Here is a 25,780-nt window from a genome sequence, read left to right as displayed (position 1 = left end):
ACAGGCTTCCATGTTTCTGTCCTCCCTGACAAGCATGGCTACATACTTCTCCAGGGCACCCCTCTGAGAAGCACGGCCCTCCGACATGCTGAGGTGGGCAGGTAATGTCGCAGGCCGGGAGCTCTACCTGCTCTGTCATCCGCTCTCCCTCCAACACCCACCCCTCTCAGCTCACGGTAACCTGGCTTTCACCCCAGGGACTCTACTCAAACAGCTGTTTTGATTACCAGAGGTCTGCTAAATTGCCTAAATGCCTTCTCTGCCACCTGGTGTACACCATGTAGAGTTTGCTAGCAAAGTATGCAAGTCGCGAGCACCAGGAGCATCGACCTCAATGGGGGCCAGGTCAAAAATGCAGAATTCCAGGCCCAGACCCAGACCCAGCCATGCAGTCTGCACCCTAACAGGATGCCTGGCTTTGAGAAGTACTGTTTTTTCTGCCATCTTTAGGAGTTTTTTCCTCCACTCTGTTTAACTAAGGAGTGGAGGCTGCTGGCCTGTACATGATTTTACTTCCACACCTCAAGGATGGTTAAGCAATGGGCACAATTAGAACCCCAACCCTGGGCTTTCCTTCTCTGGTCTTGGGCTGCTAAGGCCAGGTCCCACTGGGGAAGAAGTCAGGATATGGAAGGAAAAGAGCCAAAACACAGAGGCTAGAAGTGGATCCCTAAGGCTGGTCACTCAGTTAGGATTTCTCGGTTGTAAGTAGCTTAGTTTTCCTGGCCAAGGAGGATTTCTTTGAAGGATACCAGATTTTTACAGAATTGATAGAAGTCTGAAGAGCCAGGCTTGGAAATAGATGGGAATCTGGGCCACTCCAAGGCCTAAGAAGCAGGATAGACAAGAATGGCCTTATGGTGGACAGAGTGCGTGGGAGAGCAGAATCCTACCCTTCACCTTTTTCGTTTCATTCTGTGGAGATTCGGGTTCCAGGGAGGCCTTGCAGATCGGCCCAGCTAGAGGCACAGGCTTGCTCCTGAGCTAGGGATAGGCCCTGTCAGGCTGTATCTGGGAAGAGTTAATGCCTCAAAAGGAAACCTGAGTGCTGTTAGGAAGGGGGCAGAAATGGTAGAAGCTCCCAGAACAAGGAAAGTCCTTTCAGAGGTGTCACTACTTGGCGACGATTGATTGTGGAGCCAATCACCCTGCTGTCCTTTATTCTCTACAACCTCTGCTCTAGTAATTCTCTCTGTTACTTCTTGCCAAATTGTCATTTTTGCCTTGAGTTTCCCACACTGTTGCGGGTAACCAGCCCTATCAAGATACTCTCAAAACCAGCCAATGGCCCCCCATTGCCTGTAGGAAAAAGTCCACATTTCTTGGTGGGCACCAAGCCCTGGCCTTACCTGGCTTTCCATCCTTGCTTTTCATTTTGACCCCCACCCCCCCCAAATATGCCCACGTGACACTGGGCCGCATTTCCAGACTTTGTCTTCCCAGCCCGGGCCTGTCATGTCACCATACCGTTGCTGGAATTTGAGCCCACTCCCTTCCCACCCATCACCCAGGATCTCTCCACATCCTGAAATCCTCCCCACTGTCTGCACTTCACCTGGTCCTTTCAGTCAGTAGGCTCATCCTACGTGCCCCACATCCCATGGCCTGTGACACCGAGCCAAAACTATAGGCCGGGGATCCATGGCTCACCTGGAAAGCTTAGTTACTCTGGAGCTATCTGCAAGCAGATCCTACCCTTACCTGGTCTGGGCTCTAGGCTCAGCGACGCTGATTTGAGCCTCTTACCCTGGCTCCACTGGGCTAGGGATCTGTCTATGGTCCTGTGCGCCTCTGTGTATCCACCCCTCTGACTCAGCCTCCTAGTGTCCCTGTCTCCTCCCAGGATCTCACATAGGAACTCTCTGCCTTGGCCCAGATGAAACTGTCATTATGAATGGCATCTGTCCAGGCCACCTGGCTCCTCCTTGGTTCCTCCTCCTTGAAGCCTTTCTTGGTTTCTCCAGTGCTAACTAAGCGTGCTCTCTCTCAAAAAAAAAATTCATCCTTCTATTTACATTTTTTTCAAAGTGCCTTCATATATGTCAGATTACAGCCCTCCTTGAAGAAGGTGGAGCGGACCAGGTTTTATCCTCGGGTGGGAGATGAAATAACCCAAGTTCAGAGAGGAGCGGTGATTTCCCAAGGCTGCACAGCTATTCGTGGCAAAGACGGGACGAGTGCCTGGGTCTAACTTTCATTTCGCACCTGTCTGGAATTCCACAGCCCACTATTACTTGGGAATATTCACCTCTTCTGGAACCGTCTTTTGTCAGATCCATACCGGGAGCCCTGGATTCCAACACTCGCCCTTCAGCTTGGTGACAGCCAGAGATCAGGGCCAAAGGCGGCCTGCACAGAGATGACAGTTCTCTTTCCCTGCCCCTTCCACCATGAGAAACGGAGCTTGGCACATCTGGCCTTCTCTGCAGTGCTCTTTGGGTTATCAAATCTTTGCAGATTCTCCTTCTGAGCATCTGAGAGGCTGTCTTAGCTCAGGCTGCTCTAACAGAATACCACAGACCTGGTGGCTTAGAAACTAGAGGCATTTATCTCTCTCAGTTCTGGAGGCTGAGAAGTCCAAGATCAAGGTGCTGGCAAATTTGGATCCTGGTCAAGGATCTGTTTCCTGGCTCGCAGGTGCCGGGCTGCCGTTCTGTGTCTTCACATGGCGGCAAGAGAAAGTTCTGGTCTGACTGCTTCTTCGGACCCTAATCCCACGATGGGGTCTCCACCCTCCAGACCGCATCTAAACCTAATTACCTCCCGGAGGCCCCCCTTCTAATACCAACCACACTGAGGGGTAGGGCCTCAACATACGAATTTGGGGGTAGGGGGAGACACATTTGGTCCATGAGAGAAGATGTCAGTTCTTGCATCCACAAGCTGCAGAGCATAGAGCCTGGGTCTCTCTTCCCTAAAGGATTTGGTAGAGTCAATGTTGCCACCCAAGGGAGAGAAAACGAAGCCTGGAGGACTGAGCACTAATGCTGCGGGCTAGATATTCAGCCGGACACGGGAATTGGAGCACCGTGCCTTTAAGAAGGATGAGGGCACATCTCTGGGGGTGGAGCCCGGCCAAGGGCTTGGAAGTTGCTAGGACCTGCCTTTGTGGAGACCAGGCCTTGCGGTTCTGGTTTGCAGCTCTGGCACCACTCAGGGCCCTGCTCCCCGCCTTCCCTGCTGCCACACGACTCAGCCTTGGCACCGGTGAGCACCCTCCCACCCACACACCCACGAGCTCTCTCTCTGCCGTCTTTCCAAGCCCAGCACTGACGGCTGTCATTTCCAAACTCTTCTCCAGGCCCTTCTCCTTCAAGTTCAGACCCTTCTCTTTGATTAAGAACAGCTTCTCCACATGGTCCCTTTCCTGCCTGTTGGCCTGTGGTGGGGGGGAAGGGGGTGTGTGTGCAGCTGAAAGTAAGGAAGAAACCTGGTTTTCCAGACTGACCTTCCTGGGTGAAGATGAGCCACCCCGGCTGCTGGCTGAGCATGTGCTGTGAATCGTGTGTGTGTGTGTGTGTGTGTGTGTGTGTGTGTGTACACACTGGACAAGCTGGAATTGAGGACTCTCTGGAAAGGGGCAAGGGGGTCCTAGGCTTCCAGCGTTCCAGATGTGTGTGGTAGGTGCTCAGAAACACCTGGCAAGGATGAAGAACCGCAGGTTAATGGAAGGGACTGGCCTGAAGAGTGGAGACACTTTCGTTCTCTCACCAGCTCCCCCTGTAGCTTTTTCACAACTCCTTGGCCTCCCGAGGCATCCTCATTCTAGAAAAGAGGCAAACAAGCCCATCCTCGCCTCCTCTAGCTACCTACCATAAGACCAATTCGATGCGTGATGAGACATTTTCTTCCAAGGACCAGTGAGCGGAATCAGGTGGGTGGAAGTTACAAGGAGGCAGATTTCAGATCAAAATCAGGAAGACCTTTCCATTTCCCAAAGTCCCTTCTATAGATTCCTAGTCCCCCAGGGAGCCTTCTGCTCTGGGAACTCGTCAAGCCTCACAGGTGGGTCATCTGATAGTAGTCCTGCCTAAGCAAGCAGGACTGTCCCCTCTGAAATGTGACAGTCTGCATTTTGGTGAATGCCAAGCGGCTTTGGAAAGAATCTATGTGGGGCTGCTCAGTGTGTTGGGTTTTCTGTGCCGTCTCCAGAAGCCTGGCCAAGTCTTCTCCTGGGATGGGAGTTGGCCAGCTGACAGCCTGGGCTCTGGTGTCAGAGAATTGCTTGCCATTTTCAGGGGCACCTTGAGTTGAGAGCTTCAGAGTCCGCGAAGTGCATTGACCGAAGGCACAGGCCCTTTCTGCCTTGGGTCTCAGCGGGCTGACTCCAGTGGGAGCCACCTCCCTGCCCTGCAGAGTGGCACAGGGAGGAGGGCGGCGGTGGGGCGGGCCACTCGCCGTCGTGGTGCAGGTGCTCAGGCAGGGAAGCGTGGTGCCCTCACAGGACATCTGACCCGGCAAAGCTGGGAAGAGACGAGTCCGCCCGGCCTTCCAGGTGGTTCTTAGACTATGATCAAAGGAAACATTTTCTCCCACCTCTTTCAAAGCTACCCTTCAGCTTCAAGACAGAATGAGACCCTCTCCTTCTACTCTGTAGTGGTCTCTTTTTTTAGGATTCTGCTCCGTTTCGTAAGAATTGACCCAGTGCAGAAGGGCCCTGTTGGCTGTAGGCTCCTGCTCCCAGCGCCCCCGCAGGAGCCCCCTGCTCTCCTCCCCACCCTACACACCCTCCAGTCCCTGCCTGTGTCTCTCCCAAGCAGGGGAGATTGTCTCCTTTAACTTGGGGAGGATAAAATATTTTTGGTAGGGAAAAAGCCCGAAGAGATGAAGGGGATAACAGATATCCCTTTTTTTTAGCTGGTCCTATAGACTGGGGGAGAGCCCGGTTTGGGGGCAGGGGAGGATAAGGAGGGCAAAGGCTGGAGCTCAAGGGGATGGGTCCGGAAGGCTGAGCACAAGTCTAACTGCTTGATGGAGAGAAGATGCCTGGCGGCAGGGGTGGGAGGACCCCAGCCCTCTCTGGTGCCCTGAGGTCCAGACAGGTTGGGGATATCAGAGACCGCGTCAGGTGTTGATATGACCACGGGGCGGGGGGGGGGGCGGGGGGCGGGGGACACCAGCAGGTGGCGGGGCAGCCAGCGAGGAGGAAGAGCTGGGCTTCCCAGGGAGACACTTGGAACTCTTCGGAGGTAGGAAAGGGGAGAAGACAACCTCAGGCCACTTTAAGAAGCAGCTCTTCGGTTAGGGAAGGAGAGTGACCTGTTCGTTTCATTGCTTTTTCTCGTGAGAGAGACAGAAGCATGTTTACAGACTGAGGAGGAGCTCACAGAAAGGCCGAAGTTGAGCAATTAGGAGAAAGGACACGATGGATCAAAGACACAGGGAGGGCAGGGAAAGGCCTTTACTCCACCATGAAAAGGAAGCGGAAGGTTGCTCCCAGCCACCCGCCCCCCGCAGCAGGGGCTTGGGGAAGGGGGCAGTGGCTGTGGTGGGGCTGAGGGGCCTCCAGGCATAAAGATGTGTGGATGCCACCACACCCAGTTGTGAGCCTCTGCTGGGAATAGAAAGGGGGCACCTGGGGAAATGGCACGAGAATCACCAGGTAGGACATGCACGGGGGTAGGGGAAGCTGGTCTACAAACCTAGGACACCCAGCTCTGGCTCTGTTCCTAACTCGGTAATGATAGGATATTGGGCAAACAGGAAACTCGGGGTTTCCGCTGGCTAGCTGGTAGGGCAGGTGGAAACTCACTGGCCCAGCTTAGGAGCTGATGAAGGTGGGGCGAGCTGGCTGGAGACTCACTGCTGCTCTTAGGAAAAGCAGAGTGTGTTATTAATGGTACCATCCACTGCTTTGAAGAGCAGATATTCATGATAAAGCAATCAGGAAGACCTTTCCATTTCCCAAAGTGGCAATGGAAGAATGGAGAAATGGCAAGCAATTCTCTGACACCAGAGCCCTCCCACCCCTGCCCCAGCAGATTGTTTCCTGGGGAGGCAGTGTCCAGTGGAAACAATGAGGGTCCAGTGTTCAGGGTATCAGGAGCCCAGCCTGACTCTGCCTCTGAAAGCTGTGGGACTTTGCTTAGGCCATTGCAACCTCTGGCCTCAGTTTCCCCTTCTCAGTGGGCGGGGGGGGGCGGTGGTGGTAATATTTCTGGCCAGCTGGGAGGGAGGGCAGCTCCACATTGTCTAGCAAGGGAGCAGCTTCAGAGGAGTTAGACCTTTCCAAAAAGTGCAGGAAGAAAGTCAAGAGTGAGGGTCTCATCTCTTTCCCCCACCCCAATAAGCATAAACATCGCACAGTCTGTGCCCCGAGCACACACAGCCTCCTGTCTGCCCCTGGTCACATGCTCCAATCCCTGCACCAGCTCCTGTTGCCGCTGCCCCCAGCCCAGCTCCGGGGGCAGAGCCGGGGCCAGCACGGTACAGGCTGTGCTCGCTGCTTCCCCGGCTGCACCCACGGCGGAACCAGCGCGGCCCCGACTCACTGGCTGCAGGCAGCTTGTTCTCTGCCCCCTACCGGGACTGGGATGGATTTAGCCTGTTTCCGTGGCAGCGCTGGCAGCATCTGCTTCCGCGCGAGGCTGAGTGAGTCACGGCCACCCACGCTAACCCTTGGCACAGCACAACCCTGCCAGGAGCGCGGGTAAGAAGTCGGCAAGAGGATGGCAGAGCGCTTTGCACTGTCTGGAGGTTTCCCACGCTGGGTCTCAGGCCTGGTGCTGATGGTGCCCTGGGCACAGAAACTGGGCGGGCTCTACCAGTGGGAGATGTTAGAGATCGGCTTCAGATGCCTCCAGAGTGGCTCACCCTGGTGGCGGCCAGCAGCTGCAAGGCCCTATGGGAGAGGACTGCAAGTTTCCGAACTCCAAGTCCAGTGCTCTTTTTACCACCCAATGACCAGCTCTCAAACATGTTTTCCCTGGCCACCTCTACACCCAGATCGGCCCCAGGTTCCTTCTGGCTCTCATCCCGGGACCTTCCTGTATGATACACGTCTGCCCTCCCCTCTGGGCAGCAACCCTCACTCTGGATTCTTTCCCAGGCCCTCCCCTCCCCTCCCTGAAACTTACCTTTCCCTCTTCCCGATCTGGGTAATCTGAAAGAAGGCATGCATCCTCTACCGTTAATGGATGGTAGCAGGTTATAGTGTTACTCTCAAGGTATCACACTTAACCTTGGCTTTGAGAGACCGAGCATCACAGTCTAAGGGATGGATCAGCAGCGGCAGCATCATGTGGGAACTTACTAGAAATGCAAATTCTCAGACCCCACCCCAGATGCACTGTGTCTCAAACTCTGGAGGTGAGGGCTGACAGACTGTTTGCACAAGCCCTCCAGGTGATACAGATACATGCCAGGTTTGATAATCCCTGGTCTAAGGAAATGGATCCAAGCAGTGTCTTCCTGACCCTGTGAGGGAGGGAATGTTTTGGTCCATATCTCTGACCATACTCAGAGCACAGCTGTGAGGATCTCTCTCTGTTTTGTGTGAGCCACACTGGGGGGCTTGGATGGGCGAAGACCCCAATTGCTCAACATGGTGGGGGGCTAGAGTTTTCCTAAATCATGTCCTTCCTCCAGATTGTTTGCATCCCATGGAAAGAAACTGGTGTGTTTTTTCCTATGTGGAAAAGGGCAGCATTACCTCCCCCACTGCAGAGAGGACCTTGGGGGTAGAAGGAAACCCACCCATTGGCAGTGAACAAGCCGGTCAAGGTGGCCAGGCCCAGGGCCCACTGGAGTCCATTACTGAAGAGCTGGGGGATTCCAGCTGAAGGAAAAGGCACTGATAATACTTAATCATCAATGTGCATTACTCTTTTGTCTATCAGGTTTTGTTTTTAGCATTTGCTGATCACCCCTGTGCTGGGCCCAATAAGTGGCCCAGGGGCCTGAACTTGAAAGAGCTCATCAGCGGGTGGGAGCATTAGTCAGAATAGATTAGTATCTACCGAGAGAGCAAACAACCCCAAAGTCTCTGTGCCTTAACGGAACATAACAAAGGCTTAGCCTGCAAATGATTCCTCTGAAGATCTGTTCTCCACAGAATCACTCAGGGGCTCCGATGATAGAGAATCCACATCTTGTAGCTACCTTGGTCACTGGGGCAGCAGCAGAAAAAGCTGGAGAGGGCCAGGCACCCGCCCAGAAGTGAATCCTGGCACTTCTGCTGGTCATGGAACAGACTTAGTCTCGTGGCCCTGCCTAACCTCAAGCAGGAGCATGCAAGAAGCATATGCAGAAAGGAGAGAAAAATGGATATGGTCAGATATGAAAAGATGTTACTGCATGCAGAAAGACCACTCATTTACGCCTTTACTTACTCTTTAATAAATGTTGCCAGAATGCTTACCATGTATCAGGCGTTGGGCCAGACCCTGGGGATAGCCTATCACCAGCGCAACTGCTCTTGCATAATCCAGGGAGCACCATTAGCAGTGTATTCTGTAGGAATAGCGCCCCCTGGAGTTGTGTGATGCAGGAGCCCTGCTTTTATTTTTCTTGCTTAGGTTATGTTTTGTCATTATTATCTGCCTTCCACACCAGAAGGAGAACTCTGAGAGCAGGGATTTTCATCTGAGTTGCTCACTGCTCCATTTTTAGACATTTAGCACAGTCCCTGGGGGGCTTGGCCAATACTTGTTGAGTGAATAAAAATGGATAACTATGAACTGTGTTTCCCACCAATCCCTGCCCTCGAAGAGCTTATAATCTGCTGTGTCAAGAGTTGTATACACAATTAACTAAAGGATAAAAAGAAATGTCATGCCAGATAGGCTGAAATCCATGCCAGGTAAAAATCTGGGCCGTAGAGCTTGGGAAGACAGGCTAAAGGTCATCTTAACCACAGGTGGGGGCAGGGACGCTTGCAGGGGAGAAATGAAGGTCCAGACAGGTTAATGGGCCCAACAGAGGGTGAGATGCAAAGCAGGGGGGAGGACCCTGCCATATCTCTGGGTCTGGTGTTTTCTCCTCCCCACACCAGCCATTAACCTATCTGTGCAGCGGTCTGGGTCTCCAACGACGGTCATGTCTAACTATGGCTCCTCAGACAGCCTTCAAAGCCCCCCCGCCCCAGGCGCCGAGCCTCAGAATTTGGTTCGCTTTTGGGGTTTTGCGCCCGTCTGCCAGGAGAGGTGGGATGTGTGTGGGTGGGCCCTCCCTGCCCCACTCTACCTCGAAGCGCTTTCCCCCGCACTAGCTGCCCAGACAGCCTCACAGAGCAGGTAGCAAGTCACAAGGGCGTCTGGGAAGGCCCCATCTCAGCAAGGCTAGACAGAGAAAGGCAAAAACGATGGCGGAACCAGAACGTTCCCTGCAGGCAGGAATGGGGCTCATTATTTTCACTTAAGCTTGCAGTATAAACAATGACATAAGCGTCCATCTGGCTTCCAAAGCACTTTGGAAATGATTCTATCACAAATCCATTAATTTTATGGGGGCTCTAAAGACAGGGCACTTTCCACCATTCAGGCTTTGTCACTGTATTGTCCTTCATCCCCACCGCTGCCTCACGCCTGCTTCTCCGTCCTTTCTCGCCTGCCTGCCTTCCCCTCCTGCAAGCCTCTCCCTCACCGGGGCCCAGGCCCAGGTAGCAAACACTTCCTGAAGGCCTGCTCTCCAGGAGGCCCATGCTTGGTGTGGGATGAGCCTGACGAAGGCAGAACCTCAAAGAGCTTTCTGTGACATGGGTGTGGCTCAGTCACGACACCTTCCTAAGATCCTGCTTTCACCCTGTTCCACCTTTTACGCTCTCCCTCTCCCAAAACACTTGTCTTCCTTGGATTCCCCCGTGCGCCAAGCAATGAGCTGAGAGTCTGCGAGTTTGTTTAATTTTTCACATCGGGGAGATTCTATTAGTGTGTCCATTTTCTAGATAAGGGAAATTAAGGCTCAAAAGGTCATACAAACTATCCAAGGTCACGCAGCTAAGAAATGCCCAGCTGGGATCCCTCCCGGTTGCCTGCCTTCTAGATCCATCTTTTTCCTACTGTGCCACACTGCCCCCACCAAAACCCGGCAGTTGACTGTCTACACTCGGAACAAAAAGAACCAAGAAATGTCTGGGGCTTTAGCACCATCTCGGCCACCCCCTTCCTTTTGAGAGTTAGCGTTAAAAAAAAAAAGTCTAGTGATGTTTTTTCTAAAGACCAGGGATTAGAGATTGATGCCTCCTCATATTCCTGGGGTTTTAAAAACTGGATGTTTTGATCATTTCTCCACCCCCTAGAGAGTAGGAGAAACCTTTCTGGTGCTGCCATGTTAGCATTCTGGTCTGACACATGGGCTGTGGCCTCTGTCTCAGAGGTTGTCCCTGGGAATTCTGGAAACTGCACAGATGCTAGGCTGTCTTTTTACAACTTCAGAGGGGATTTCACTGGTCTAAGAAGTAATCGGCACTGCTGGTCTACTGGCAGGCTTGGCTCATGTCCTCTTTTCACCCTATAGTCCCCTGGGAAGGGCAGGAGATGGCAAAGAACCCCATGCAGGTTTCTGAAGGGTCGCCTCCAGGAAGATGGAAAGCGCTGGAGGGCAGACTGTTGCTTGCCTTGTGATTTATACATTGCATGTAGCTTTCAAGCAGTCTCCTAAACTAGCCAAATATCTACAGCTGGATCCACAGTAAGATTTCGTTATTCTGGGGTTTGAGGCTGCCAAGTCTTGATTTGATTTTTTTTTTTTTTTCCATATTTCACCACGCTCACCCACTCCAGCCAGCTCAAATTCCCTATGCCAGGAGTATGGAGAGGAGAGGAAGTCAGGAAAAAAGTAAGAAGTCCCCAGATGGTCTTTTGGTGTCACCCAGCTCTCCCAGAATGTTTTGGTGCTGACTGCCTCCGGGAACACTGACTCCCTCAGTCTCTTCTTTCACTCCTCCATCAGAGCTCTGCAAAACCTTCACATGGAGCTTTGTCTTGAAGGCAGCCTTTGTGGAGGGGTAAGCAGGCCTCCGTGAACTGCAGCCGGAAGGGGGCAGCCGTGGGATCCGGGAAGTGTCAGGGATGCCCGCCAGGACATGGCGAAGCTTGGAACACAGGCCAGGTGCAGGGTAAGGACCCCAGCACCTAAGGGGTCCAGTTTGAGAAAGACTGAGTGACTGGGGCAGGCTATACAAGTGGGGACTCACGTGGTACGAGGCTGAAGACATTACCCAGCTTCAGCAGTCCAAGCAGGCATTTGTTGCCTCATCCTTGGCTTGTGCTTTAGAGCGGAGGTTTAATATTTGAGCCCTAGAAGCAGCAAGAGAAACTCAATGCTGAGTGGCAGGAAATGGAAGTTGAGCTACTGACATGTCCCCAGCTAACTTCTGGCAGGCCGGACCCATGATTTTGTCTGACCAGCTCTTCTCCACCTGCACCCCTACCCTATCCCCAGGTGGTGTACCCTCTGCACAGTTCCTTCCCCAACCAAGCATGGCTTCTAGAGACTCATCAGCTCTTTTGTATGACATAACCTTTCCCCTGGGCCCCAGTTAACCGGTCCAAGAGAGTCATTTGACCAAAGAGAGGCCGACCAGGGCCCTTCTTAGAGATGTTCAAACTCAGGACCCACGATGTGACTTCAGCAGACACTGTTAAGGCCCAGTACGTATCCCCTCACCTGTACTCTCTGTTCCGACTTCATATGACTAATTTTCTTTAATGGGTTCTTTTGCACAATCTATTGACCAACAGGTTCTCCAAATGGTTAATGTGCCGTTGATAAGCCTATGTGTTGTTCTTTCCCTTAGGCCTTGCTCTTGTTAAAAGCCAAACAATCAAGGATTGAGTCATTTTCTTCATTGGGTTTCACATAGCTTCTTTCAGAGCGGTCAAGAGATTCTTCATTTTGAAGCAAAAGGCTTCCTTTCAACACTACAGCTCTCTCCCCAACTTCCAGAATCTTTCCTGGAATTCAGAGCTGCCAAGTGGCCTTTTTTATATCAGATACCTGAGCAGAACCTTTCCTAATTTCAGTTAAACCCCTCAAGCTACGAGTTAGGTGAACATAGAGTAAGCTGTCTTTTTAAAGAAACAGATGGATTCTAACATAGAACCGTATTTCCTATTTTTGTGCTATGCACTTATTTTATCTACTAGATTGTAAATTTTTGGAGAAGTGTCGAATATCTTTGTTTCCCTTGGATCCCAACACTTACTCAATATTCAATAAATACAAGTTTAATACATAAATGGATCAATCACATTCCTTAGGTTAAATATAAAATTCATGGTTTAAGTATCATTAATCAAATAGATAATCCCACTAGGATACATTTTAAAGTGTACTGTTCTATATTAGAGTGGTTTTAAAATAGATCCCAATATAAATAACATTGGGCAAAACAAATCGGTACTTTTCTTTTGCATGTAGTTCAGGGGCACAGAAATTCCTACCACCTTGAGGGTGCGAGGAAATTGGAGGGCCCAGGCAGAGAAAAAAAATGTGCTATAAATGTATACCTTGATCCTACTTGTGGGCTGGTGAGCTGGGTGAGGTGCATACACATGGACGGATAAACGCGTAGGATTCTGGGTGGCTCAGTGGAAGCATAGAGTGGGCAGAGATCCTTTGGTCCCGATTGCCTCTCCAGGCCGGAAGTGTCCCCAACCCTATCCTGCTTTAGAATAGGGCAGGTGGCTAGAGGGCCTCAGGTGCCCTATTCTAGCATCCATTCCACCCTCTTCTGGTAACAGCACGCTGATTTTCTGCCAGGGACGCACCCGTCCCCCACTCGCAGCGCTTGTGTCCTCATCCTCCTGCTCTAGAAGTGGACTGGCCAAACGGTGGGGTCCATCTCCCCGGCCACACTGTGGATTTGAGAGGAGCCCAGCCAGTCAGCCCAGGAGGTGGCTAGAAGTGAGGAAAGAGGCACTCTTTTCCCCGTGGGCTAAACCCAGAGATTCGGGGTGAAGGGGGAGGTGAGAGGCACTGAAGCGGGGAGTTGGGGCCTGAGAATAAAACCGACCTGGGGTGGTCAAGGAAGCCGCACAGACTTTACTCAATGGATTGCCCAAGCCGGGACATTGCCTCCGGATCGACTGGGTTCTCAAATGCAGCGAAGAGTCCTCTGCAAGAATACAACCGCTAATGGTCCGGCCAATGAGAACAGGGAACCGAGGGAGGGAGGACGCTGCCACTGCGTCACATGACTGTGGTGCCGGCCTGGAACGGCTCCACATCCGTGCCTTCCCCATTTTCTCCCCTGACAGCATCTCACACCCGGGCAACAGTCCTTGAGAGGCTGCCTGCAAAGCCCAAGAGCCCTGAGGGCCCGCTTGCCTGCGTGCGGCAGCGTGGCTGGGGCGGGGGTCCTGCGAGTGCACTTAAATATGTTCAGAGCCATTTTTAGACTTTTTATTCTATAGACCAGAAACTTGCTGAAATTAGGAGACATTTGAAGTGGCTCTTCATCAAGCCCAGAAGAGACTGCTGCTATATTTAAAAGCCCAGCAGCAGGTTGTTTGGGCTTCTGTCTCGCTGTTAACGTAATAAACACAATGTTCATCTTTGGGGGCCCCCAACAATTGTTGAGAAGGAGGAAGACAACAGCCTCACAGTGATGCATGCCCTGGAAATGCTTTGTAGGGGTTAGGAAGGACGTAATAGAGCTTTCTGTGTTAAATAGTGTTAAAAAAATAACAGCGTGTGCACAGCGGATCTTAATTACTATGTAAATTCCCGAAGGAACTGGTAGAAAAGAAAAAGAAAATGGAAAGGAAGTGGTTTATTCATATAAGGGGGAAATGTAATGAACAACCAAATAGAAGCTGTTTTTAAGAAGACAAAGGGACCCAGAGGTCTGGACTGATCTGTTGCAGAAAGGAGATTGTATTAGTTTTCTATGCTGTGTAACAAATTACAGTAAACTTTATTGGTTTGAGACAGTGCAGATTTATGATCATTCAGGTCTGTTGATCAGAAACCCTGTCATGGTGTGGCTGTGTTCTCTGCTCCCGGTCTCAGGAGGCTGAAATCCAGGTGTCAGCTGGGAGGAACCACATCTGCAGCATGGGGTCCTCTTCTGCACTCACATAGCTTTGGGCAGAATTTAGTTGCCTTTGGTTGTAGGACTGAGGTTCCCATTTTTTTGTTGGCTATCTCTGGGCACTGCCCTCAGGACCTAGAAGCCTCCCACATCTCACCATATGTCCCCTTCCACAGGCTCTCTCACAACATAGCTGTTAGTTCCTTCAAGGCCCCAGCAAAATCTCTCTCATGCTTCCAATCTCTCTGCCTTCTTCCATCTGGGACCTCTAGACTCTCTTTTAAGGAGCTCAACTGATTAGGTCAGGCCCACCCATCTCCAGGAAAGAGATTATACAGGACATGCACACTGTGGGGGCAAGAATCTTGGGAGCCGTCTTAGAATTCTGTCGACCTCAGTGATCAAACTTCTGTAAAAAGCAGGTCCCCCAAACGTGTAATCTTAATACACTACTGTTATGGACTGAATGTTTATGTTCCACGAGAATGGCTAACCTGCATTGTGATGGTATTTGGAAGAGGGGTCCTTCAGGAGGTGATTAGGTTTACATAAGGTCATGAGGGTGAGGCTCCCACAGTGGGACTGACATCCTTATAAGAAGAGGTGGAGAGGCCAGAGCTCTTTACCTCCATCATGTGAAGGCACAGGGAGAAGGTGGCCAGCTTCAAGTCAGGAAGAGGGCTCTCACAAGGAACTGACCTAGCCCACACCTTGATCTTGGACTCCAACCTCCAGAACTGTGAGAAATCTGTCAGACTGTGGTATTTTGTTATAGCAGTCTGAACTGACTAAGACAATACCAAAGGTCACATGAATTTACCTCAGTATGAGCCTTCTAGAAAGCAGGCCCTCCAAAGACTGTGAAAACATCCAGTATATAGAGTTTTCCAATGCGCATGTCCTTCCCTGTACACCTTGTTTGTGTTTTTGTTCATTCAACACTTAGTTCCTATTCTCCTTTCAGCACCATGCTTGACCCCAGGGCCAAGTCTTTTTTCCTTACTTCCATGCACAGTCTGGAGCTGAGCCACTCACCGGAATCTGACTTGCCATCCTGTAGGTTGTCTAGAATTTCTCTCATCTGGCTAAGCAGCTCCTGGCTCTATTCTGGGTGCTCGGGGGGACCTTGTCGAATTGTGGACCCAAGGGCAACTGAGCCCAGCACCCTCAGCCCCAGAGCTGAGCCCAGGAAAGGAGACCATCCCCAAGGCCTCTTGTTCGGGCTTTCAGGCTCTTTTAGGCTCTTCTGGTGAAACCTTCTCCACTTACTGTTCTCTACTCTCCTGCTGGGTGGGAAAACGAGCCCCATGTGAAAGCAGTTTTGGGACTGGGAGCCTTGCCATATCCTCATTCAGGTTAAACTTCCTTAAGTAACTGAGAACAGACCTGAGTTAGATTTCTTAGGGCATTTCTCTGTGCTGAGTGCTTAACCAGGAAGAATGTTAAACAGGGTACTGAGCTGAGGGCAAATAGCTGTGACCAATTCCCTAACCTCAGTCACAGAAGGGACTTGAGGAGTTGGACCTTGGAGTCCCCCGTGTCACCACAACTAGATCTGCCTCTTCCAGAATCCTTTGCACAACAGCAGAGCTATTGTGAAGACTTCCCTCACCCCCACCCTCATGCCTCAAGCAAACAAGATGTTTACTTCCAGCACTAGAAGAAGGAGGCGGTACAGGCAGAAATGGGAGGAATGCTAACCATAACTAACCTAAGTCAGATTGCTGGGCTGGCCACTAACCAGGGCGCTGCCTCGCTCTCTGAGGACAGCAGAAACAAGAGGCTGGATCTCTGCACGGTACTCTGAATGTTAAAGCTCGGATTCGAAGCTTAGCCACCCCCTGCCCTGAGCTATTATTAATAACTCCCTTTAAGAGGAGGTGACTTGCTGTAGACAACAAGAAGACCTTGAGACTGACCCCTATCTACTGCGTGTCAGAACTGAAGAGGGTTCCTTAATTTCTCTCAACTTCCATTTTCTCATCTGAAAAAGTAGGGGTAGTACACTTGGCTTGCAGGATCTTTTTTGAGACTTAGAAATTGTATACAGGGCACCGTGCTTGGAAACTACCACTCCCTTGAGAAAGAGTTACTACTGCTGTTATTGTTAGCCCTGCCTCTGGGTGTAGATTTGTCACGGATCTGCCTCAGCATGGCTGTGAGTTTGCGAACAAAGATGGTACCCATACTGCTGACTGCAATTAGAGTACCTACTGAGAGGAGGGGCTCAGTCTCTGAGTGAGTGTGGAGAGTCTGGAAAGGGGCAGCAGCCACTAGGAAATAAGCATGCAATGCAATGACTTATAATTTCTGGATCAGTGTTGTCAGATTCTTTGTGTTCAGGATACATCCAAAGAAACAGACATATTCAGACACCTGTGAATCAGCAGTAATTGTCACTCTCTCTTTACTGCTGAAGAACAGTGTCTTCCAATAGCTATAAAAGCAACCACTGCGCGGCGCCTGAGCGGCTCAGTTGGTTAAGTGGCCAACTCTTGATTTCAGCTCAGGTCATGGTCTTAGGGTCCTGCAGTTGAACCCTGCAACTGAACTCTGTGCTCAGCATGGAGTCGGCTTGAGATTCTCTCCCTCTCCCCCTGCCCCTCCCTCCACTCATGCACTCTCTCTTTCTCGTTCTCTTAAGTAAATCAATCTTAAAAAAAAAAAAAGAGCAATCACTGTGGTCTCACCGTTTATTGGGATGCCTTTGACCCTGTGGTTGAATGGGTAGCTGTTTCCTGCCCTGATCTCCCCCACTACTGTACACAAGAAGAATTCTTACATGTCCAACTAACTACCACGTTTTCACAGCACTGTAGCCTGTAGCCATGGTGTATCGGCCTGCCGGTCTCGGGCAGGCACTTCAACATTGCCCTTGGAATCCTAGGATTGAACTTCGCAATTTTTATTTGTCAACAATCCCATAGGTCCTTGACATGCAGTCACTTGTAAGTCATTTTGCGAAGATGTCAATTTTTTAAAACTAGTTTATTATACAAGTAATACATGAATATATATACACATACACATATTTAATGCTCAGGCAATAGAGAAACACACAGAGAAAAACCTGTAGAAGTCTTCCTCTTTTTGTATCAGTCAGAATAGGTCACGTTATACTATAGTAACAAACATCCCCAAATCTCAGTGGCCTGTAGCCACAAGTGCATATTTCTTATTCACACTGCATGTTTTCTCTGAGTCCCCTACAGCGGTGTTCCTTGCCTTCTTCACTCCAGAACCAAAGCTGATGGAAAAACCTAACTATCTGGAGCATTGTCAATCTCGTGGCAGAAAGAAAAGGACAAGGCAAATGGTGCCCTGACTTCCAGAACTCAGCACAAAAGTGACCAACATCACTTCTCTGACTAAAGCAAGTCATATAGCCATTCCTAAGGTCAACAGCATGGGGATATATCCTCCTACAGAGAAGAGCGTGACACAGGAAAGAAACTGAAACGTTTAGTGAATGAGAACACATCACCACCTCCTCCTAGGATGACTTCTTTCCCAGAGGTAACTGCTCTCAACAGTTCAGTCCGTTTTCTTACATATTTGTGTGTCTCTCTCTCCATTTATTTATTTATATTTATATAGGGAGAGGCATATACATAAACATGGAATATTATGCATATTGCTCTGTACCTTTCTCTGTTCACTTCATATGTCTCAGGGACCTTTCCACTTCAGTACATATAAGTCTATCCTGCTCTTTCTAACAACTGTGCAGCATTTCATGCTGTAATACCTTTACATTGTTGGTGTACTTTTGGATATTTTCAAAATTGTTTGCTACTATAAATAATGCCATGATAATTATCCTCATACAGACACATATATTTGTGCACACGTGTATTTCTGAGTAACAGTTTTCTAGAAATAAATTGTTAAAGTAGAGCATGTGTACATGACAGCTTTAAAAGATATTGCCAATTTGCCTTAAAAAATGCCTTCATCAGGACACCTGGGTGGCTCAGTTGGTTAAGCATCTGCCTTCGGCTCAGGTCATGATCCTGGGTTCTTGGGATCAAATCCCAATCGGGCTCCTTGCCCAGTGGGGAGCCTGCTTCTCCCTCTCCTCCCAGCTCATGCTCTCTCTATTTCTATCACTATCTCTGTCTCTCTCAGATAAATAAAATCTGAAAAAAAATGCCTTCATCAACACACACAGCCATCAGCGATGTAAAAGAGCCTGATTTCCTACATCCTCAACAACTCTTAATATTATCAAACTTTTTCTTTTTTTGGTTGATATGATAAAATTTAAAAGTGGTAGTTCATTATTTTATTGTATTTAATGCGTTTCCTTCTTTATCCGTGAGGTTGAGTATTGCTTGTGTTTATTGTCTAATTTCACATGTTTTTCTGTTGTGAGTTGTCCATTTCCACTCTTTACCCGTTCTCTAGTGGTTGTTTTTCCCTTCACATTTGAATGAGCTATTTGATATATTTTCTCGATATTAATCCTTTGTACTACTGGTTGTGAATACAAGCATTTCTCATTTACCATCAGGAACTTTCCTAAAAACCAGACACTGAGTGAAATGTTACAGCAGCTCCTCTCCTATCAATTCATCACTACCAACCAATTTCCTAAAATACAGAACAATGTCAATATGTGTAACAAATTAGCATGTCAGTTTCAGGAACTATGTGTAACAAATTAGCATGTCAGTTGCACCAAAGGTTGCTTCCTGATGACCAAAGAGTGAATATGACTTTTCACAGATATTTGCATGTGTGTAGTCATGTGACCTGAGTATCATCAATATCTGACTCAATCCCTTTGTTGACACTGAGTGCTTTTTGCAACATCTGCATGTGATTCTGATATTCTTCCAATTATATTTGGAAAGTAACTAGAGAACTCCCCCCATCCCGCACACATACGACTTTGTTTAAAATGTTATATTGAATTTAGGGGATGTACAAATAAAATTTTCTATATAAATCTTGGTCCAAAGCACATTGTATTGGAGAGAGATGTATGCTTAGTGAAGTCTGAGTGTCACAGATAGGGGGATTCTGCTGCGGAAAACTTGTCAGGGAGACAACTTGTAAGGTGTGTCTCTATTTGCTTCCAATCTGGACATTCTCTCTTAATTTTGATTTTTGGGGTTTTCCCCCTAGCTTTATTGAGTTATAATTGACATGTAACTTTAAGCTGTACAATATGATGATTTTATATATATATACATATATATATGTATGTATGTATGTTGCATAATAACCACCACGGCAAGGGAAGCTAACACATCCATCACCTCACATAATTTCTTTGTGTGTGTGTATGTGTGTGGTGAGAACATTTAAGATCTACTTTCAGCAACTGTCAAGTATACAGCACAGTATTAACTATAGTCATGATGCTGTACATTAGATCCCCAGAACTTTTTCCTCTGGTAACTGGAAGTTTGTACCCTTTGACCAACATCTCCCCATTTCTTTCCCTAACAACGACCATTCTAATCTGTTTCTGTGAGTTCAGCTTTTTAGATTCCACATACAGGTGGGATCATACAGTATTTGTCTTTCTTTGTCTGACTTATTTCACTTAGTATACTGCCCTCAAGGTCCATCCATGGCTGACATTATCTGGCCGCTGCCTTTGAGCCCGCTGTGTCCAGGGGGATGGACTGAAAACAGAGAACTAGCAGACGAGTTGACAGTTGCCCAAAGAGAGGGATGAACAGAATACAGAAGGAAAGGGGAGTGAGCCAGAAGTGTGTTTCCTCTCCTCTTCTCCGTCTCCCCCAACCCTCCCCATTCTCTCACCCTCTCTCTTCCTCTCTCTCTCTCTTGCATGCGCGCGCACACACACACGCACACCCCCCCCCCCCCGAGTGAAGATTAGGTGACAACTTAGAACAAGAGGGGCAGCCTGGTCTGAGAAGACAGTCTGAAAGCTGCATGAAGGGTTTTGAGAGAGCTGTGGCCAGTTGGTGGCTGCCAATCGGGCCAGGTATCTCCTGGCCATGGGCTGCCCGCAGCCGGCCTGTGGGTCCTCCTCATTTCTTCAGAGGGCTTCACCCTCAGAGACCAAGCCCTTGTGCCCCAGCCGGGGCTACTCAAACCGCCTGCTCAGCCACGCCAAGCTACTTGAAGCCTCATCCCCGAACCCTGGGGAGACACAGCCAGTCCCACCCGGGGGAAATGGGTTATTTCTCAGCTGTCCCCAGCTTTATCTTTAAAACGGAAGCAAAGTTTGCGTTCCACATCATGTATCTGTGCTTATTTCGATAGAAAAAAATGTGTTTTCAATTTCATGCCTAACCCATAGGTCCCAGTATAAAATCCAGTACTGCTCTGTACTTCACGGTACTCACTATAGTTGTAATTAATTCAGGTCTGCCCGATAATTTAGCTGCTGTCCTTTCCACTGGGCCGTCAGCTCCCAGCGGGCGGCACCACGTCTTCCTAGCTCACTGCGTTCTCGGTGGCTCACTAGGGCCCGTCGGGGGCTGTCCGGAGTTAGAGCCTTCTTATAACGAGGCTGACATGGGAATTCCAGTCCTCGTGCAGGTCAAGTGTCTGTGCTTCCTTTTACAAGCAGAAATGCCTGGAGCGTGGCCTCACGGAGGGGTCCTCGTTCACCAAGGGCCCAGATGAGAGGCACAGTCCGTCGCTGCTCAGGACCCTTATCACAACTCTTGGCGCTCCCCAGTGACATCACCTGAGAACACACACAAAAAGCACCTATTCTGTCAAGGTCTCTAAGGAGCATTACTTTAAGCTCACTCTCGCTGTATTAGGTGTATAACATCATAACTCATGGTTTCCCAGATTCGGTTCAAGGGCATAGATGGTTTGGTAGTTATTTGATTTATAGAAGTTTTCTCAAGTCAGAGAAGAAATTGAAGTGTGTTTTGCTGAGGGTAGGAAAACATCTCAGTTTGGAAGAGGAGCTGATATCTCAAGTAAGCAATTGTAAATTATATCAATTTCCCTCACCTTTGGGTCTAATTCTGCCGTCTCCTACACAGTGTCCGTGACAACCCTTCTCCTCAGCGTTCTTGAGGGGGAGACCCGGGCAGATTGCCTGCCCCAGGGAGACCTGGGTTCTAGCCATGCAACTGTAGTAAGTCATTCCACCGTCTGTCTTGATATCCACAGAGCAACAGTCAGAAGATTTATTGGTTAAAAAAATGCAAATTCCTTAAAACAGCCAAGTGCTGTCTCCAACAAATTTCATGCAAAGATGTGGTTAAACAGCGCTTGAAGATAGCTCTAAATAAAAATAGTAAGAAATCTGAATTGTGGAATAATTATTACTGTAATTGCTTGCATTTATTGGACAGTTGTTACATGGCAGATACTGGGCTGAGTTCTTTACATGGATTGGCTTGTTTAATGGCAACCATTCGAAGTAGGGAGAATTATTATTCCCATTTCCCAGATGAGGAAATAGATACCTGGAGAGAGTAGGTAACTTTCCCCAGATCTTGCCTAGTGGAAAACAGTCAAAGCTTTGAGGCTGGTTTACATCATCTTCTGGTCCAGGCTCTTACCACTGGCCATGAATAAGCAATCAACTTTTGTGTTTGAGAAAGAAAGAAACTTCCATCATGCCAAGTTCGAGTGCTGGTGAGCTTGTATTGTTCACTCTGGGGCCTAACAGATTTGTTTCAATTAACAAAGACACAAAGATCCTTTGTAAGTGGCTTATTTATTGACTCTTAGGTGATTGAAAATCTGTTGTTCCCTTAAAAACGTTAAGCATCACCTCTCCTCTCCAAACCCATTACAATCTAACAAATAAAATTTTTGTGAGTTTGGCCCATGGTGAAATTCCAACAAGACCCCAATTTCTGTTTGGCCAGCCATCAAACAGAAAGTTCTCACTTGCAGTGCTCTTTTGAACAGTATGTTGACATTCACAGCCGCTTTTTAACTTCTCTCTCTGATAGCAGTGGTCCTGGGGTTTCTTTCAGTCACTGGAGTTGGTAGATGCTTCGTGCTACATTATGGAGTAGTCGCTGCAGGCCCGTTTTGGAATGGTGTGACCCTTGCCCTTTTGACATAAAAAATGTGTTTCGATATAAAAAAAAAGCCCTTGGCCTTTCTGTCCAACCCAGTCTACAACCATCCTCCACTTTGGAAAACATTTTCAATTCCCTTCTGTCCCATGCAACAGGGATAGGTCGAGCAGATACTATCTGCCCAATGTTGTGTTACTCCAAGCCAGGGGGAGGAGACTCTCCATAAAATATTAACATATTAATAATAGCTGACATTTATTGACTGCTTCTCATCCAGCATGACTTCATTTTATCCTCGCAGTCATTTTTCAGAGTGGCAGAGCCCCAGGTCCCAGGAGCGGACTGAGGATCTACGTTGATTGCAGGTCTGACATCATAGTCTGAGATTTTAACCCCTATTCTTTGGTACCGTTTCAGTGAGTGCCAAACAGTCTGAAGACAAGGGTTGGAGTAGTCCAGGAAGAGTCCAGGGAAGGAGTAGAAATTGAACTGGATTCTAAGGATTGCACTAGAGAGATTGGAAAGGATTTAGGGCAGAAAAACAGGCTCTCTTGCTTGTGTTCTCCCTATAAAGCAACAGAGAAGGTGAATTAGACCATTTTGGGGGTTGGCATTACCAATTAATTTTAAATTCAACACCTGCCTTGTCATTTGAACTTAATCTTATTATAGCAGATCTTTTCACATTTCTTTTGTTTGTGCAGATTTTACACGCAGGGGTTTTAAGTCAATCAAAGAGCGTCTGGGCTGAAAAGAATTATTTTTTGTGTGCGTTAAAATAATTGGCCCAGTTCCTCTCTGAACCAATAAGTAAAACATTCTAATTCCTGTCTTAGAGGACGAGTAATACAGACTAGGGCAAAAAAGCGTTCACCTAACTACCTCTCTTTTATTTCTAGAACATGGTATGATGTCCAGGAAAAAGAATTTACACTGTCTGGAGGAAGAGCCAAGATCAGCATATGTAGCCTGAACTTAGCATAGATACCGTGTCCTTGACAGTCATGCTTAATTTGCTTGATAAGTGAGCAAAGTATTCCAATCACAGAGAGGGAACAGACTGAGAAACAAGTTTGAACTTAAATATCCTGCACACGATGTCGGGATATGCCACTGTCCTCTTTCCTTCTACTTTGTGCCATCCCACCATAAAAGTGCCTCCTATAAAATATTCTTTCTGAGCTATCTGGACTTTATTTCCAAGTCATTTAATTTTCCCCTGGTTGTTGACTCTGTGTCCTTGCCTTTAAATCATCAACCTCTTTCATGGTTTCAATCTTCTTGTCTTTTTTGCAGAAAGTAATTTTGTCAAAGACATATTTCAATGCATATAAGGGGGGAAATTACCTGATTTTTATTTAGTGTCTCCAAAGGAGCTTTAGTCTGTTTCAGAGAAAGCTAGAATCAGGCGACTTTCTTCTCTGTATCTGAGCAATCCAGGCTCTCTGTCCCTATATAGAAATAAGCACTGTTGGTGACAGCTATGTGGTATGGCTGGGCCCAAGCCTACCTTCAGCTCCAGCGTATAGCCCTGATCAGTCTAGACCACGGGCAGTCCCATTGTGGTGGTCACAGAGTTTGGTTCAGGGATGAGCCAGTCAGCACAAAGCTTTGAGCTGCTATTAGTTGATTGTGGGAAACCATCTTTCCTGTTTCATAGGAATAAGGCAGCATGTGGACCTCGCTGCTGCCAGGCCTCCTACAGTTACCAGGGAGTTAGCCCTAGGAGGCAACCCACACTGGGTGTGAAAGAGAAGGGAAGTAGGAAGAAAGAGAGTCCTCATGTCATTGTAGCAATCAGAGCCTTTCACTGTACCTTTGGACTCCCAGTTAGCCAATAAGTCCCTCCTTGTTTATGAGTTTTAATTCGGTTTTCTGTTACTTGTAGCCAAAAGCATTTTATCTGCTACACCCAACAACTGGGCAGTTGAACTGAAACACAATTTTACATCTCAAAATGCAGTTTATCCATTCCAACTGTCTAACAATAGCATATCGGGTAATTAAGTTGCATTTACTGATGGCATATGAGGTAGGACAGACTATGCTGTTATAAATAAAAATGTATTTTTCACTCTCATGACAATCTGAAGCAAGTGTTTCTGGTCAGCAGTTGGCTCTCCCACTTGGTTCCACTAGTTTTTCAGGAAACCAGGTTCCCTCCACCTTTTGGCTCCCCCATCTCCTAGGGCTCATTTTCTTCATCAAGCTGGCAGAAGGGGAAGGAGGATGAAGGGGCACCTCTCCTTCCTAAAAACTTTGGCCCAGAAATGGTACAGACTATTTCCACTCTCCTTTGGCTCAAGCTCAGTCACCTGACCACATCTCACTGCAAAGGGGGCCAGGAAGAAAAAGTAGATTTTTGATAACTAGTTCACAGTCTTGCCCAGAAAGAATGTTCTAGAAGGTTATTAAATTACATGGGAAAAAGCTCAAGAACAGTGTGCATAATATCAGTCCAAGTTTCCAAATGCCCGTGTCTATAAGTATATAAGCTATGTCTCCTTCTATTTTAACATTTGTTCTTGTTCTTCTGCAGCCATGCTCTCCTTCTGGCACCTTCATGATGACCGCGTTTGCAAATATACTCCACCACCTTCTGGTGAGCAATACAGATTTTATTGTAAATTTTGTATGGAGACAAAATGTAACCAAATTCCTCTATGGACACCTGTTCTTTCCTCCAAAATTCTCACCCCATGTCAGTGGTCCGTCTTCACTGTCCGCATGCTTCCCTTCCACCATCACTAGCACCATCACCACCTGACCTGTGCCCGAACACTCTGCCTCCTGCCCTTTGTTATATGCCATCTCAGCAAAACAAAAACCTGGTAATCAACTCAAAACCAATGATACACATTTTTCCTCCAACATACCCCTCCAGGAACTTAGCAAATAATTCACTGAACAAAGAAAGTTTTCTTCCTGAGGTGCGTCTGCTGGGTGGGGAGCTGCTAAATAAGATGAATTTGTGCCATAAAAATGTACTTCTGCAGACAAAGAGACTGGAGGGATAGTCCCAAAATGTTGACAGTGTTTATCTGTAGGTAACTGGATTACACATAAGTTTTTTTCCCTCCTGCGTATTCCTGTGCTTTTCTGTAATTTTTGTTTCTGTATTTTTGAAATTTTCTATAGTACATGCTATATTGCCTTAACAAGCTGAAAAGACATATTTTTTGAAGATTTTATTATTTATTTAGAGAGTAGGGGGAGGGGCAGAAAGGGAGGGAGAGAGAATCTGAAGCAAACTCCCTGCTGAGCACAGAGCCCGATGTAGAGCTTGATCCCTGACCCCGACATGACCTGAGCTGAAATCAAGAGTTGGGACACCCAACCGAGTCACCCAGGTCCCCCAAGCTGAAAAAACATATTAAAAACATTTATTTTTGCTCAACTTTAGTGACCAATAGGGAACTGTAAATCAAAACCACAAGGAGATACTACCTCATGCCCATTAGGATGGTTACTATGAAAAAAGAAAGAAAAACAGAGAATAGTAAGTGTTGTCAAGGATACAGAGAAATTAGAATTCTTGGTTGTTGCAGGGGATGCAAACTGGTACAGCCGCTGTGGAAGACAGTATGGAGGCTCGTCCAAACATTAACATAGAAGTACCATAGGATCCAGCAATTCCACTTCTGGATTTACACCCAGAAGAAGCGAAAGCAGTGTCTCAAAGAGGTCGTGTTTATAGCAGCTTTATTCACGGTAGCGCAGAGATGAAAGCAGCCCAAAGGTCTATCAGTGGATGAGTGAATAAACAAAATGTGGCATGTACATATGATGAAATATTATTCAACCTTCAAAGGAGGGAAATTCTGGC

At 48.0% G+C, this 25,780-nt stretch overlaps 1 long non-coding RNA gene across 1 annotated transcript; it reads left to right on the top strand.

Annotated features, from left to right (window-relative positions):
- Positions 1-3,115: 3,115 nt before the first annotated feature.
- On the top strand, positions 3,116-25,524 carry LOC110571425. Its single transcript, XR_002479783.1, has 4 exons — positions 3,116-3,207; positions 17,215-17,491; positions 24,494-24,556; positions 25,503-25,524. It is a non-coding gene; the product is annotated as an uncharacterized LOC110571425 (long non-coding RNA).
- Positions 25,525-25,780: the final 256 nt, after the last annotated feature.

This window comes from Neomonachus schauinslandi, chromosome 9 (genome assembly GCF_002201575.2).
Source record: "Neomonachus schauinslandi chromosome 9, ASM220157v2, whole genome shotgun sequence".
Lineage (NCBI taxonomy): Eukaryota > Metazoa > Chordata > Mammalia > Carnivora > Phocidae > Neomonachus > Neomonachus schauinslandi.
Note: the sequence above shows the minus strand (reverse complement) of the source record. Positions and strands in the feature narration are given on the sequence as shown.